The sequence below is a fragment of the Conger conger genome, chromosome 12 (assembly GCF_963514075.1).
Source record: "Conger conger chromosome 12, fConCon1.1, whole genome shotgun sequence".
Lineage (NCBI taxonomy): Eukaryota > Metazoa > Chordata > Actinopteri > Anguilliformes > Congridae > Conger > Conger conger.
In genome coordinates this window covers 33,527,138-33,542,650 of record NC_083771.1, presented here as the reverse complement: position 1 = coordinate 33,542,650, position 15,513 = coordinate 33,527,138, and the positions used below count along the sequence as shown (strand labels likewise).

The 15,513-nt window shown below is 43.3% G+C and overlaps 1 protein-coding gene across 1 annotated transcript in view; it reads right to left on the bottom strand.

The window, feature by feature from the left end:
* The window catches only part of LOC133141731 (PH and SEC7 domain-containing protein 3-like), a 108,865-nt gene that overhangs the window by 90,158 nt on the left and 3,194 nt on the right, over positions 1-15,513 (bottom strand). The gene's annotated exons all lie outside the window — the stretch shown is intronic.

Below are 15,513 nucleotides of genomic sequence, written 5' to 3'. Positions count from 1 at the left end.
GCAAACGCAGTGAGCGACGGACGATCAGCAAGTTTGGCTCGAACTACTGTGTTCCAGACCTGACTTCGGCTTGACGTATGCTGCTCTACACTATTGTGTGCCTGATAGACATTTTGCCGATGCATGAAATACTCTCCTGTTTCACAATTACAAATCCCGAAAGAATGCCCTGATGTTTCGATCTATATTTATATTTATATTGTTGAATTGGACGGACTGCCAATCCATACTGTCCACCACAAAATAAGCTAAATGAATAAATTGACGGAAATGCAAGCCGCATCTCTTCTTTGAGATTGAGCCTAGTATGCGTGTAGAGGACGTAAATTCCAAGAATGAGATTCTCCCTTCTTCAAACTTAATATCGAGCATACCTAGTTGATATCAACTGTGACTTCACCATGATGTTAAAAACGAAATAAGTACTATGCAATGCTATGAGGCATGCTGAGTATTATTTCCCCACATGGTAGCACAGAACAAATAAAAATGTAAAAATCCCCGTTGTGGCCAACAGCCTGGAGGGAATAGTGCCCTAGCTGTCTGCCCTGATGCAGTCATCTGTCCTACTGCCAGTGTGGCATTATTTTCCAGTTTGCATGAACATGAATAGTACATCCGGACAAGAACTCTCTGTTGCAGCTGACAGTCGGTCAGTGTTGTTTGTGGCTTAACTGTAATGGAAGCTAAGTGTTGGTTGATCCTGTCCTTACACATTCTGTCCTTAATTAATACATATTAATTTGCAGCTCAAAAAGATCTCTAGCTGTTGGATGAGGTGTGCTTTGTAAGGGTGGGACTGAAAAACCTACAGTACAGTAGATCACAGATGGCTGCTCAGTCCTGTTCTACTAGTGTTTTATGAGATTGGCGAAAATATTGGGGAAGATATTTGAGAATTCTAGCAGCTCCCTCAGGCTGGGCTTGAAAACTGCCTTCTTTGATTGAAATCAGATTTTTTTTAGTGCAAAAATAATGCCCAACACCCTTCAACACAGCAACTGAAAGAGGACTTAAAAGGTGATTCATAGCCATGACTGTCAAAAGTGTTGACTCTGAGGAAGATGACCCAGGCACCGAAATTTCAGTGACAGTTTTATTAAGTGTTTCTTCTGAGCTCTGTACTCTCCTTATTGCCAGTTAGATCCTCTTGAAATGATCAAGGTAAGGATCCATCTCCATGCACATCTTTTCTTATCGTGGCTACACCGGGGTTTGAACTACCATCCTTCCGGGTCCCAGTCATGTACTGTACCTTAGCCACCAGGCTACAAGGGTGCTTCAGATTCAGATTTTCTTTGCCAAAATGTCTTGGTCCCTGCTGGAGGTCAGGATCCCCAGGACCCATAGATGTAGAGCATCAAAGCATCAAACGTCCACCACAATACTTCACCGTAGGTGTGACATCCTTCATTAAATGCCAAACCACCCACTGGAGTGCCTGGCCAAGATGGAAAACAGGGTCTCATCTGGCCATAGTACTTCAGTACAAAGTTCAGCACTATCGTTGTAAATGGTGTCTTTTCTTTACATTATTTATATCAACAATTAATGCGTTTGTGGAAAAAATATGTGTAAAAATTTGGACTAAATTGCATCTTCAACCAGCTATAGCATGACACATCTTAAAATAAGATAATGGAAGCTCCTTGCTCTCAGCAATGTCATAAAAACAAAACCTCTGACCAAAAGTATAACTCAACAAACCAAGTTTCCAAAAGTAACTCCAACCACTTTGAATGCATCCAAAGAAAATCAGATATTTACAATGCATGGCTTCTGAAATTACAAGCTTTTCAAGGAGACAGGCACTGTCGGGATCGTCCTTTGTTTCCATGTTCTCAGTCAAGAAACATTATTCTATTTTTGCATTTGTATTTACTCTTCTGTGTCATTCAGTGCAAAACGAGATGGTGAACCATCTATATTTTTAGGGCCGCTGTCTAAATCACATCCTTAAGAGATAAAAATAAATAAATAAATAAATAAAAAACATAAAAATAACTCAAGATACGGTTATATTTTTGTGTTTGGTTGTATAATAGTATAATCACACTAATAGAGATCTCTATATACATATACAGTGTACAAGTGTGAAAACACCCCTCTGAAAACGCCCTTCCATTCAGCTGAAGTAATGCTTTCAGGTGAAACAAGTTAAAAATATGATGTTGTGCGAAGCCCTTGTCAAAGTCTCTCTTCTAGCGCAGCTGAAATATTTAATGTGTAAATGTGTAGCGCAACAGTACTGCAGGCTCGATGCCACACATGCTCCAACAACCTGAACAAAGCCCATACCAGTCAAACAACGGGGGGAGGAAAAACATGCCGATCCGGAGCTTATATGAGCTCCCTTCAGGGAGCAGACACGCATGAGCCAGCTCACCCCCTCCCCCCTCCCCCCTCCGTCACACATGACCACAGACAGACCACATCTGGACGGACTGGTATTCCTGCAGACCAGGAGGGTGTGGTCCAAACAGCTGCGCAAATACTTCCCAGCACTGACTCACTGCGGTGCCCTGACCTTAGCATCGGGGTGAGTTTGATGGGCCTCATCCAGTAAGACCCTGAGATCCGTCTCCCGGAGACTGACGGCGCTGAGGTTTTTAGAGCAAAGGCCAAGAGAGTATTATGTCTTGACCGTTTCTGGAAAATTTTGGAGTCTGTTCGAGAATTCAGGAATCTGTTTACTTAATGATTCTGGGTCTGCTTGCAGGAGAATCATGGAGTCTGACAGTTGGAGAATTCTAGAGAATGAATGTTTGCTGCAAAGAGTTCTCACCATTTGTCTCATACCAGGGACCGGAGGCACAGTAGTTACTATAATCGTGTTTTGAAAACAATTGAAATTGAACATTTTGAACAGATTTAGGTTCACCAAAGATTCGCACCTCTCAAACTCACCGTTTTGCTGAGCTATGACAAAGAGTTGTCACTTTGAAAAAGGAACCTTGTTAATATTGCATTCAAATGGACTCAGGATGAAATCTCTTTTTTTTTTTGTTCTTCACCAACTTCCAGCAGAGTAGCCTTCGACAGCACTTATGTCTGACTTCTAGACATTAAATACTCTTTAATCATGCTGTCCTAGTGGTAAGACTGGGAGATGACGGTATTGTCCCATAATTACATACGCATTTCATTCAACTTTCACTCCAAATTAATTTAGTGGCCTAAACAATTTATTGAGAAAATATATTAAGCAGGGGGTGCCTTATTTTATAGATAAGAAAATGCATCTGTACCACACACAGTATTTGTACAGGTCTCCTTTGGAAATTAGATTTTGAATCTCAATGGGTAAAATAAAGGCTAAATAAAATGTAAATAAGAGTAACTCTTGTTTGGAAAAGGGACAAAGTGTTCTTAAAAGGACATGAAGTCTGAATTGGGGCTAGGTACTGTACATACTTTTTAAAGATTCCCCAGATGAATACACACAACTGTGTGGGTGGCTGAGGGCGATAAACAGATATATCCTGATGTATCATTATGAACATTATGAGTTTACCTATTCAGTAACGAAACTATTTTTAGCTTTAAGTCTTCTGCTGCTGTAGGCTATCCACTTAGAGGTTTGTGCATTTTGTGTTCAGAGATGCATTTCTGCATATCACTGTTTTAATGCATGGTTATTTGTGTTCCTGTCACCTTCCTGTCAGCTTCGACCAATCTGGCCCTTCTCCACTTACCCCTTAACAAAGTGTTTTTGCCCGCAGAACTGCTGCTCTCAGGATGAATTTTGTTTTTCGCACCATTATATACAAACTCTAGAGACTAGTGTGCATGCAAATCCCAAGAGATCAGCAGTTTCTGAGATACTCAAACCACCCTGTCTGCCACCAACAATCATTCCAAGGTCAAAGTCACTTATATCACATGTTTTCCCCATTCTGATAATTGATGTGAACATTAACTGAAGCTCCTGACCCATACAATTGGCTGATTAGACAATCGCATGAATAAGTCGGTGTACAAGTGCTCAGTGAGTGTATACCTTTCACTCTGCATTTAGAGCATTTCCTCTGAAGCCTCTAAAAAACTCAGAGAGGAACTTACTGAAATCAGGAAGTAATTCTCTCACTCTGACTCACTGGCCCTGACTCCTACACCATCTCACTTCCACTTAATACCAGTGACAGAATTCATTGTAATGGTACGATAAAGGCCAGAATGTGTTGCTGAGGGTTTTAGCGGTGAGAGTGATGAATGTAGATTGTACAGCTGCTAACAATATTCAAACAGGAACAATGAAGAAACATGCTGAAGTTTAATTTGCAAGACACGCACATACGCAGAGGCACACACATTCGCATATGGACACACCTGCGGACACACACACAAAACCACTATCCCCAATACTTCCTGAACGTAACTCAATAAATGCCATTTTAAAATATTTACAGATTATAATTCTTGGTTAAGGAAAATAGATAGAAACAGGTTGTGAACAATTGAAATCTCACACCCCTCTGTTGATTTAATCACAATCATTTCCTATACAGACACACTCATGCAACTTGTGTAACTACTCTGAATTTTTAAAACCAAAATATATAATAATACGACAGCCCCAATAAACCTGCAGAAGCCAGAGGCAGTTTTCACAGTGCTCTTCGGCTGATGAAAGTCTCTTATCATGAGTGTCCGTGCTTTAGAACTCATTTGTAAATAGCGGACTGCTGTTGTAGCACTTGCTGTTGTTTTGCACCAGACTGATGGGCTCCCCTTAAGGACAGAAGGAAAGGTGGAGTTCACACATCAACAGGCAATATTGTGAGACTGTAAAGTCCACAAGGAGCACTCAAGAGAAAATCCCGTCACTTCAAGGCTGTGGTTAGGCTATGTGCTGAGCAGCACAACAAAAGCCGCTATTCTGGACCCGCGAATCATGTTTGTCAAGAAAAATACAACTTTCACTTTTCACTCCTGTTAAAGTCTTAGTTTCTGAGCGACTTCACTTTGTAAACACTTGTAGACCTGTTGCAAAACCCCGGCTTTAATATTTTAATGTAATATGTATGAAATTCTATCATTATTATATGAATTATAGCTGGGCTTCACTGGTACAGTTTTCACCCCCACATTAAATTCCCAGGAGCTACTGGGTATTAAAACACGTGAACAACATATGTTGTTCTCAGTGTCAAGATGTTGCAGTATCACCAGGATTTATAGAACATAGAACATAGACAATGTATTCTGTGTGTGTCTGTTAGTGTGTGCATGTGCTCATGCCACATCCAAGCATAATTTCTTCTCACAACATTGGTCCTGAAAGCGAAAAGGTATCATGGGAACGTTCTTTTACAGCTGCACCGCAAGCACAGGAAATGAAACACATGACCGGACCATCAAATTAACGCCCTCTGTTGGATATCCCATCATGCAGTACACTACCACCAGCCATCAAGGAGGTCAGCCATCTTACAGAATAAGCGACATGGATCCCTTCAGCACTCGAATAGACTACAGGACCTGAAATATGCTACAAATACAGAGCCTGTGATCAGACTCCTCTTCCGGTGTAGCTAGCCTCAGACAGGCACTGCTGTTCAGTTTTTTTAATCGCTCCTCCCCCGCCCCCCATAGCATCATCAGATCAGGTGATATCCCGAGAATCTGTGTGCCAAATCAGCCTCGAAGGAGAAGGTCAGAGATTGCGGTCATGAGTCAGACCGACAGACCCGTCAGCTCGGCAGGAGACAGAGGGAAAAAGCATCAGGGAGAGGGAGAGAAAGGCAGAGAGACGGCCATGAAAGACAGAGCGAGAGAGACAAGGAGAAAGAGAGACAAGATGCCCCCCCGTAGCTGGAGGAGTGGAGCTGCTCACCACTGCCCTCTCCGGACTCCAACGGAGAGATAAAAAAAGACAAGGGGGGGGGGGGGGGTAAGTGGTGTGAGTCAGCACTCAGAACCCCCATGACTCAGCTCTTCTGCTGCAGAACAAAATGTCCTTCTTAAAGTCATTTTCATGTGTTTGTCTCTCTCTTTTCTCACCCTTTAGTTAGTTATATGCAGCGCACACTGAGCATGATGCCCGTCTGTACTGGCGGTGGAACACACCTTCCCAAAATAGTCAGGACAGCAGAATCATTGGCACAGACTGAAGACCCACCCCTAGACTGCCTCTTAGTTCCCCTCCCTCCCCCGCCCCTAGCATACCCACCTTTATACGAATTCAGGCTATGTTTATGTTTCTGGTTTTAGCCTATATTTCTATCATATTTTAGTTTATTCTTCTTCGTGCTTGTGATGGATGTAGTCTGTATGCATTTTGAATGTTTACTTTAGAACTTTATTGATCTTGCATCTTTTCTAGCTGGTCTGGGAATGTTGTTAGCAAAGCCTAGCTCATATTAATCGTGTGAATGCGCTTACATTTCTCCTATATAGTGTGCTGCCCTGAATAAGAGCATCTGCTAAATGAATGCAGTGTCATGTACTCTAGCTTCAGTGCTCATAATGAAGGAGCATCATAGTTTGCAGCTGCAGCTTCTGGGTGTGTTTGCTGGGTTATCATAAAACAGCCTGATTTGGAAATTACTGAGACATTTATGGGTCTCCCTGTGGCTTCGGCCTCAACCTGACCTGAGTTGTGCTGAGTTGTGGGTCCTCCAGGCTTCTGGAAATAAATAACCCCATGTCAAAGTAAAGAAATATCATTGGTCTCAGAACTGAATCTTGGTGCACACCAGATTCAGAACTGAACCGTTATGAGACGGCTCTTGATGTCATTTGCACATTGCGGTCTATAGATTCTCAACCTTCTTTGTAGAGAGGGTTTTATAGACCTTGTGTCACACAACTTGGTCAATTGTTGTCCATGTAAACAGTATCTGCAAAAGGATATTTGCAAGCACTCCTGTTATTCGGCGTCAAAATGCTGTCTGTGCTGGTCTTCCGTCAGGTGACTAACAACTTTGGGGGTCTTTTGTTGTCCGTTTAACAGCCAACCTGACAATCCGCTCAGTAACCAGCTGCAGATTTAACCTGACTCACCCCTCACAGACTGCTCATTACTGAGGTCTGCCTTGAAAGACACACCGCTGACACACACACAGAAATAACAAACCCCAAGTGCTCAAATCGCATGTGGTGGGAATTATTATGTCCTTTTATAAACAATTACGTTTCTGGTTACAACGCATGTGATTTATGACACTGGTCAAACTCGAGAATAATACCACAAAGGTATGCCTGATATATTCTGAAACTAGTGCTTCAGCTATGGCCACTGTAGCGACAATAAGGCAATAAGGCAGGAAGAACACGGTATGAGCGCATACATCTTCTGCTTGGGCGAGAGCTAATCCCATCTGCCTGGCACAGACAGGCTGCTGAGTCACTGCACTGTCTGCAGCGCGAGGGCTCAGAGGGAGGAAGTGACATCTCTCAGGAGGAAAACCAGGAAAACTGCAACTCACCATCGCGTCACATGACCACCCCCCTCCCCACCTCCCCCACAGGACGCAAAGAAGCAGCAAGCCCCCCGCTGTATCCCCAACACATCAGTGTCTCATACTGGGGATGAATCTGCTCCGTTCCAATGGCAGAAACACCTTTAAGTCCACCGCGACTTCTGACAACCAACTAAACAAAGCTGCCTGATCAGACTTCAGTGGCCGATACGATAAATCTCTGTACTGTTATACAATTAGCCTGCTAGCAAGGGACAAACTAATATAAACCAGAGCGAAATAGCCGCCAGTTTACATCCCTGTCTGTCCAGCAATAACTATCTTATAAACTTGATGAATCCACAACAAATAGAGCTTAATGTATTTTTATTATCTTTATACATTTCATTAAATAATTAATGTGGTTTTTCTTTGTCATTTGTGTTACCGATAATGTAAACATTAAATGTTGAATAAAAATCTTTCTCATTACAACCTGAATATTTAGTTAAAGGCAGAGTAGTGGAATGATAAGGCCATAAAAAATATTTGATTTCACTGTAAAATATCAACTAATGATTACATCACCAATCAACAACCAAAATAAGCCAAGATCGGTTTCTCAGCTACAGTGGTAAGCAAAACATTATGTCACAGTGAAGTTGAATATTGAACTTTTGGACATGTCATCACTTCATAATTTTATCCTATTAGACATTTGTATGAAATTTTATCATAATTAGCATATGAATTCCAAAAACATCACAACGTCACAACAACCTTGACCTTTGACCACCAAATTCTAATCAGCTCATCCTTGAGTACAAGTGGACATTTGTGCCAAATTTGAAGATATTTCCTCAGGGCGTTCCGGAGATATCGAGTTCACGAGAATGACGTGAAGCCAGTGTCCTTGACCTTTGACCACAAAAATCAAATCAGTTCATCCACTGTCGCCAGCTCGGAGGCATAAAAACATGAAAGGTCTGGTATCTATGCACATTCATAACCACAAATGCCACACAATTACTTAATATGGACAGTGGCTATGTACAAATAACAAAAAATTATAATTGATCACCATATCAATGGAAGGTGTACTGAAGAGCATTCTGTATTTGAATAGGGGAAAAATAAGTAGTTCTCCAGCACAGCTCCGTCATACAGTTTCAGGAGGACAGTGTTGTTGGGCAAGCTACTTAACATGACCTGGTTCAGGAAATATCCAGATGCAGAAAGAGATTAGCATAGATGTGGAAAAAATGGTTAAGAAAGTGTAAACTGCTAAAAAGGTTGAATGTTTAGAGATGTCCAGAACATTCCATTTTAAAAGTTTAACTTTGTTTAACTAGAAATATGTTTATTAATATTTAATTTCTTCATTCTCAATTCCATTAAATCTTTTTGTGAACTGTGACAGTGCTGGAAATATTTATCCTAAAATAATCCCATGTTGTTTATCGGCAACTACTACTGACATTTCACTCAGGATAGATCCAAAACCAGCTGCAAAATGTTACTGCGATTGTACTATAGCTGTAAGTTTTCTCTTAATTTTTCATACTGTAGGCAAGTCTTAAAAATAATTATGCACTTCCCCAGGTCCACTTCCCCAACATGTATGTGTGTCAGGTTCACTCCAGATCACTTGTGACAGGCTCTTCACCATGAAACGGCTCTACTACTCTATTTCAAGTCTTGAAAAATGACATCACTTGGCAACTAACTGCCGCTCACAACTACAGTCATGTTTTTTTATGATTCTGTTTAATGAAAATATGAATGCGTTTGAGCAAAGACGGAAGTAGCACTCAAACCGGCTGTTGACATCTCCTGGGAGCCTGTTCTCAGCACGACTCGTTGTGCGTGCACAAACCAAAGCTGCACACTCCATCATGCGCGCACACACACATACACACAAACATACACATAAACAAACACACACAAACATACACACGTATACACAAACACAAACACGCATCCTCATAAAGAAGCCAGGAAGTGATTGGTGAGCTGTTTTCCCATGGTGAGACCAATGACAATTCCACTCGCGGCACCGCTGGGGGTTCTCTTACACAGGCAGTATTAACTCTGGATGCACTTTTCCTCACCCCTCCGCTCACAGCAAAGGCTTACGCGATAGCCTGGAGCCGGCTCACGCCGCCTCACTGCACACAGCCAAACGGGATTAACGAGCGCAACATCGGCGGGTGTGTTTATTAGTATTCAGCTCAGACCCCCCTGCTCTCCCCTCTATTACATGCTTCCTGTAGCCATTAGGAACCACCCACTTCCTGGACAGCAGGGAAGGGAGAAAGGAAATAAACGGCTACAAAATATAGCACGGCTAGTGAAGCAGTGCAAAGCCTGTCCATCACACCCATCACTTTGAGAGGAAAAAAAAAAAAAGCCTAGCAGACCTGGAGTTGGTTCTGCTTCGGAGGAAAGAGAGGAACTGCAGAGAAGATGAACCAGGGAGGAGATGAGAGGCAGGCAGTTTCACATCCTCCCTCCCTCCCACTCTCCCTCTCTCCCCCTCCCTCCCTCTCCGCCTCCTCCTCCTCCTCCTTCCCCCATCCTCAGCGTATGAATAAGCGCTAACTGCCATCGTCATGACGATAAACGAGCATGCCATGCACACTGAAGGTCGAGACTTACTGAATGGAGCCGCGGTGGCCGTCGGACAGGCCGGGGTGGGAGAAGCAGCCGGACACCAAGGAGCCCATAGGAGGCTGCACGCGCTGGAAAGTCACTAATAATAAACTCCTCGCCTTTTTTTCCCTCCCTCCTCCTCCTCCTCTCTTTCTCTCCCCCCTTTTACGCCATGTGACCAGCCCCTCAGTGACTGAACTGACCTACATGGAGACAGAGGAGCTCTTGTTCCCCTCGCGTACTGGGGCACAGGTACTCTGTTCTGCTTATTCATGAAAACACGCCGGTGTGCCGGGGAGGGGGGGGGTGGGGGGGGGGGGGGCGGTGCGTTGGGGCGGCACGTGGAGCAGAGCACAGCGACCCGGCATCACAGGGCAAGTCTCAATCCCTGCGTGTGAAGCGCTCAGCGGCTCCTGAGCTTAACTCTGTCCTCTCTGGGGCCCTCCGCGGCGCGGGCATGAATGAAGCCGTTCGCTCCGCCGCCGTGTGACGTCAGGTTGTTTGTTCTGCCCCTCGCGGCTGAAGAGGGAGCACGGCCCCAAGGGTCCCACTGCACTTCATTTTCAAAATTACATCTCTGGCCCAAGACGGGGCTCGCCGGAAAACCGTTTCGCGCAAGGTGCATTCAGCTATACATCCACACAGGAGGAGGTAGGTAGAAAAGTGTTGTTTCTAGCATGTAACTGTTACAATATTTGCATTTAAAATGTAAGGTGTTACAACACCTTAATATAAAATGTATTGTGAAGCCAAACGAGTATTTTCAACTAAAAATAATGGGTAAACAATTTCTGTTGGAGTCAGTTCGACAAAATAATAATTGCTGGGAGACATAAGATGCTTACAGAATGTAGTCCAGATTTTAAGTTTCATTTATTGACTGCCAGGGGAACAGAAGAGCAATGGTACTTGTGGTACTAGCTGGTCCTAAACTACAGTAAAAAAAGAGTCGTTGCAATTTGTTACTGAAATATAAGTAATGTCTGTGAGACTTAACGCCACATCCCTCCTCAAAACATATTCTCCAGACGCCCATTATTTCATCTAATGATCTGGACATGATTGGCAGCGAAGGGAGGACGTGAATGTGGGCTAGCAGGTTGTCCCAGGAGACCGGCCTATAATCAGCAGCCAGCTTCAAGTCAAGGGCAATCAGCCTCTCGCCAAGCATGAAAGAGCTCATCGACTAATTAAAATTAGACTTACATGAAATCATGGGTGGGCATACAAAGATAGTATTCCATATGTTCTAGATAGATGTGTCAAGGCTTATTATTAGACGAACGGCAAACGTGATTCTAAAAAATATGCAGGGGTTAACTGAAAGACATGTGTTCATTATGTCATCGAGCACTCCTGTGTAATATGTCATTAAGTGGTTAAGTTCTCCTATGTAAGCTTTTTGGGTGTTCGTTGGTGCAGCTCTATATTTGCTCCCCAAGGAAACAAAGCCAATTCATTGCACAATAAATTGAACAAACAAACAGGAAAATGTCCCATAGGGGCTCCTGTGGGGCAAAGTGCTCTTGTTCACCCTTAAGTCCTGACTGTGCTGTGGTTAATGTCATTGGTTTGGTGATGCTTGGAAAGTCCTTCCTATGGTTACGGTGAAATACGCTGAACACCATCTACTCCTACTGTACCTACTTTGATCGATTAGTTAAATCTATCTCCCTTTACAATAGACAATTTTTAGCTTCTTCATTTTGAATGAATTCTAAACAACCATACACTATGGGTCATTTACCATGAAAGGGTTAGGTTAAAATAATAATAATAATAATGAATTGCCACAAAAATAATCTTGTAGCTAAAAATAACAAAGTCTGTAAGCTACTGGACTGCTATGACGATGGTCTTTGTGACCTCAGGACTTTGAGGGTGGAACGGTTTCAGCTGAATGCGGATCCGCTGTCATATGTTCGCGCAGTCCTCCCTGACTCTTACAGATGTGGGCGGGAAGCTTTGGGCAGAAACAGAGCTGGTAAAAGTGTGTGTCCATGACAGCTTGGGAGCGGACCCATGATTACCGTGGGCGTGGTGCGTGAGGTTTGAAGACACAGCATTATCTTGGAGTGACGGACAATAACTTTCAGTGAAATGCAATATGAGTGAAAGCAAAAACACCTCAGAATCAGAATCAGAATCAGAATCTCTTTATTCGCCATGTAGTTTTACGTACATGGAATTTGCTGTGGTTTGTGGGTGCATACAAACAACATCGTACTCATACCTGATGTACTAATATCAGAATATTAACAAAAATATAACAAGAACCTCCACTGCCTCCACCGCATATTGAACCCCGACCTCCCCTTAAGCCAGTTCAAGGAGAAGACGCAGTAAATCGTTTAAATTTGAATGTTGATTTTCCTTCGACCATGAACATGAATCTGTGAAACGCAACAGGCACAGCAGCTGGAACACTCGCACGCAGAGAGAGAATGGCTCATCGATCCTCCGCATGTGTAAATGGATTTCTTTAATGTTAGGGCCGGTTTATTATCACACTTGGCTCTGCTGTAAAGGAAAATGGCTAATGCTACAGCATCGGCGGGAAACACAACTGGAGGCAGCCCTGGCTCAGCAGAAACATTGGCGGTTTCAGTCTGTTCACACAAGAACTAATAGCAGCACCATACTTTCCATAAGCACACATTACTTTCCACTCATCAGAGCCTAACATTCAGTTTCATGGGAGACGTCTTTTATAGCTTTCTGGCATCATGCCTTGGGTTCAACACTGCAGCAGAGATGTCATATATTTCCACTGCAGCCAGCTAGCCCATTTGGATCTTAGGAAATGGCCAAAATGAACGTAGCAAAATAGTTAAAACAGCTTACCACAACACTGGCTACTAGTGACACCAAGCTAACTGCGGCGACATTGGCTCAGGAGGTAATAGTGGTAAGAGCAGTCATCTGGCAGTCAGAGGGTTGCCGGTTCGATCCCGCCCTGGGTGTGTCAAAGTGTCCCTGAGCAAGACACCTAACCCCCAAAAGCTCCTGACGAGCTGGTTGGTGCCTTGCATGTGTGAATGAGTGAATGAGAAGCATCAATTATACAGCACTTTGGATGAAGGCGCTATATTTACTATTTACCATTTAACTAGCTAATGCTCTGTTCAAGAGCTGAAGTACTTCTGTTCAGATCAGGGGGCCGGGCGGAAGACCTCACTCCCGATGGAGTGCTCTTATGAACCCCGCTGGAGTCGCACACGGGGCTATGCCCCCTGAGGACCCCTCTTACTGAAGACCACCCCGAGAAGTGAGGGGCTGAACGGCCCCTCTGACACCGCCCTCTGAGAAGTGTCCCTGAATGGAGCAGGGTGCTTCTGGGAAGGGTTTTCTATCAGCGGCAAACACCTAGCTCTCCGCTCAAGTGCGGCAGCACTCCCTGGGGACCGGGGGTGTTGCTGGCAGACAAGAGCTTAACGACGGCGGGGCCCACTTGAAGTACGGCGTGGGAGCGCCACCGGGGACGTCAGGCCGTTTGCCGGCTCTAAAAACCCAATGCAGCGCCCGGAGGATTTATCCATTATCCCACAAGTGTGTCATTTTCAGTGCATTTGAGAGGGTGGAATACGTGAGGATGACAGCCAGAAGATTGAGCGACTCCTCTCAGACTTCATAACCCTCCGCTTTTCTGTCCGAAAGATACACAAATCAAGCTTGCAGGCCACTATGTTCGGCCGTTCACTTAGTATTTGGACGAGACACAATTTTTTACTGTGCTCTAGTACACTGGATTTGAAATGAAACCATGACCTTTAAAGTGCAGGCTCTCAGCTTTCATTTGAGGACATTAACATCCATGTCGGGTGAACAATGTAGGAATTGCATGTGAATTTTATGTACAGTAGAACCTCAGAGTACATGAAATACACAAATATTAGGAAACTAAATATACATTTCACTGGTTTATTTCAAGTTATAATAAACCAATAACCTCAAAGGCAAATATTTGCTGAATTTAAAAATCATTCACCTGCTTGTTGTTTCCATCAAACAACACATTTTGTTCTGACCCTTTTTTATGTCAAAAGCGGTACTTTCCTTGTAGGCTACTCTTTAGTAACAGCCGTTAAGCTCAGACCATGTCTAATTTTAATATAATCGTTTTTTCTCAATTACTTGTTTGCGAGTCTTTCTAATGTTCTACAGTAGACCAAAGTCATTAAAAGTGCAGTCAATTCTAGGACCTTCGAACAACTTGATAGGACAGCCATGACATGATTGAAATTGCCCTCAGAAAAGGGAAATAAAAAGGATGACACTTATTTCGATAATGATTTTTATGTTACCATTTCAGCTATAATGAACAACATAAATCCTGTTTAAAGAGGTGCTAAACACATGCAATAGATAACTTACATGCAATAAACTGCACATAAACAGCCTCAGGCTTTTTTTCCCACCTCACAAAGCTATGTCAGTTGTGCACTGTCATGGTCCTGATTTAAACACAGAGATATTGTATACGCTTTTCTTATGTTTCAGGGACTTAAAGGTATAATTAACTTTTTAATGTTTAACTTTTTATATTTTTTTAAATACACTTTTTAGAATTTCATTTTTAATCTTTCAGTCTTCTTGAGAAAATGGAGCGGGAAATCATTTCCAAAGCTATTCTCTTGATGACATGCACTACTGCTCTATTCCTAAAGACAACATGAAGTGATGAAGTAGGTCTACAGTAATGACCGGGGTTCCCAAATTGTGCTGCGGTTTTATTTTATTTTATTTGTGCTTAGTTAGGGAATGTTGCCTCAGGATTTAACCTTCCCATTTCTCCCAGGCATACTCCTCTCAGCATTCCTGATATTGCCTGTGTAAGGCAGGAGTTCTGCCCCAAGTGGTTTAGTCAGTACCAGCACTCACCATTAGAACTGGCCGGGCCCTATAGCTGCAGGGTTGGGCCTAGGTCTTCTCCTCTCCAGTATGACAAGGAGGCAGCAGTAGCAGGACACAAATGGTTTTGGCTCACAAGGAGGGCTGGACTGAAAGATGGATTATATTTGGCTATGGTTGGTTCCTTTGGATACCGCTTCCTTAGCTCCTCTCAGCAATGCCAGCTGCTAGCACCCAGGCTAGCAGCTGTCACCAGAGAGAGGCACATTTATCTTTTCAGCAGCGTTAGCACTGCTCTGTAGTACTGTGTAGCCTGTCGGGTGTATACTATTCAATGGCTGTCCTGTAGCACTGTGTGGCCAATAGAGTGTAAAATAGTCACCGTCTCTCCTGTAGTACTGTGTGGCCTGTAGGGTGTAAAATAGTCACTGGCTCTCCTGTAGTACTGTGTGGCCTGTAGGGTGTGGAAGACTGAGTACACTTAGGGGAAAACTTTTTAGTAATCAAATATATGTTTGGGCCTGTTTGTTTGTCAGCAGTCAAATAACGTTGTTTGGCCCAGTTGTGTGATGACGCTGTTTTGCTTAAGAGTTGATTCATCAGGAGA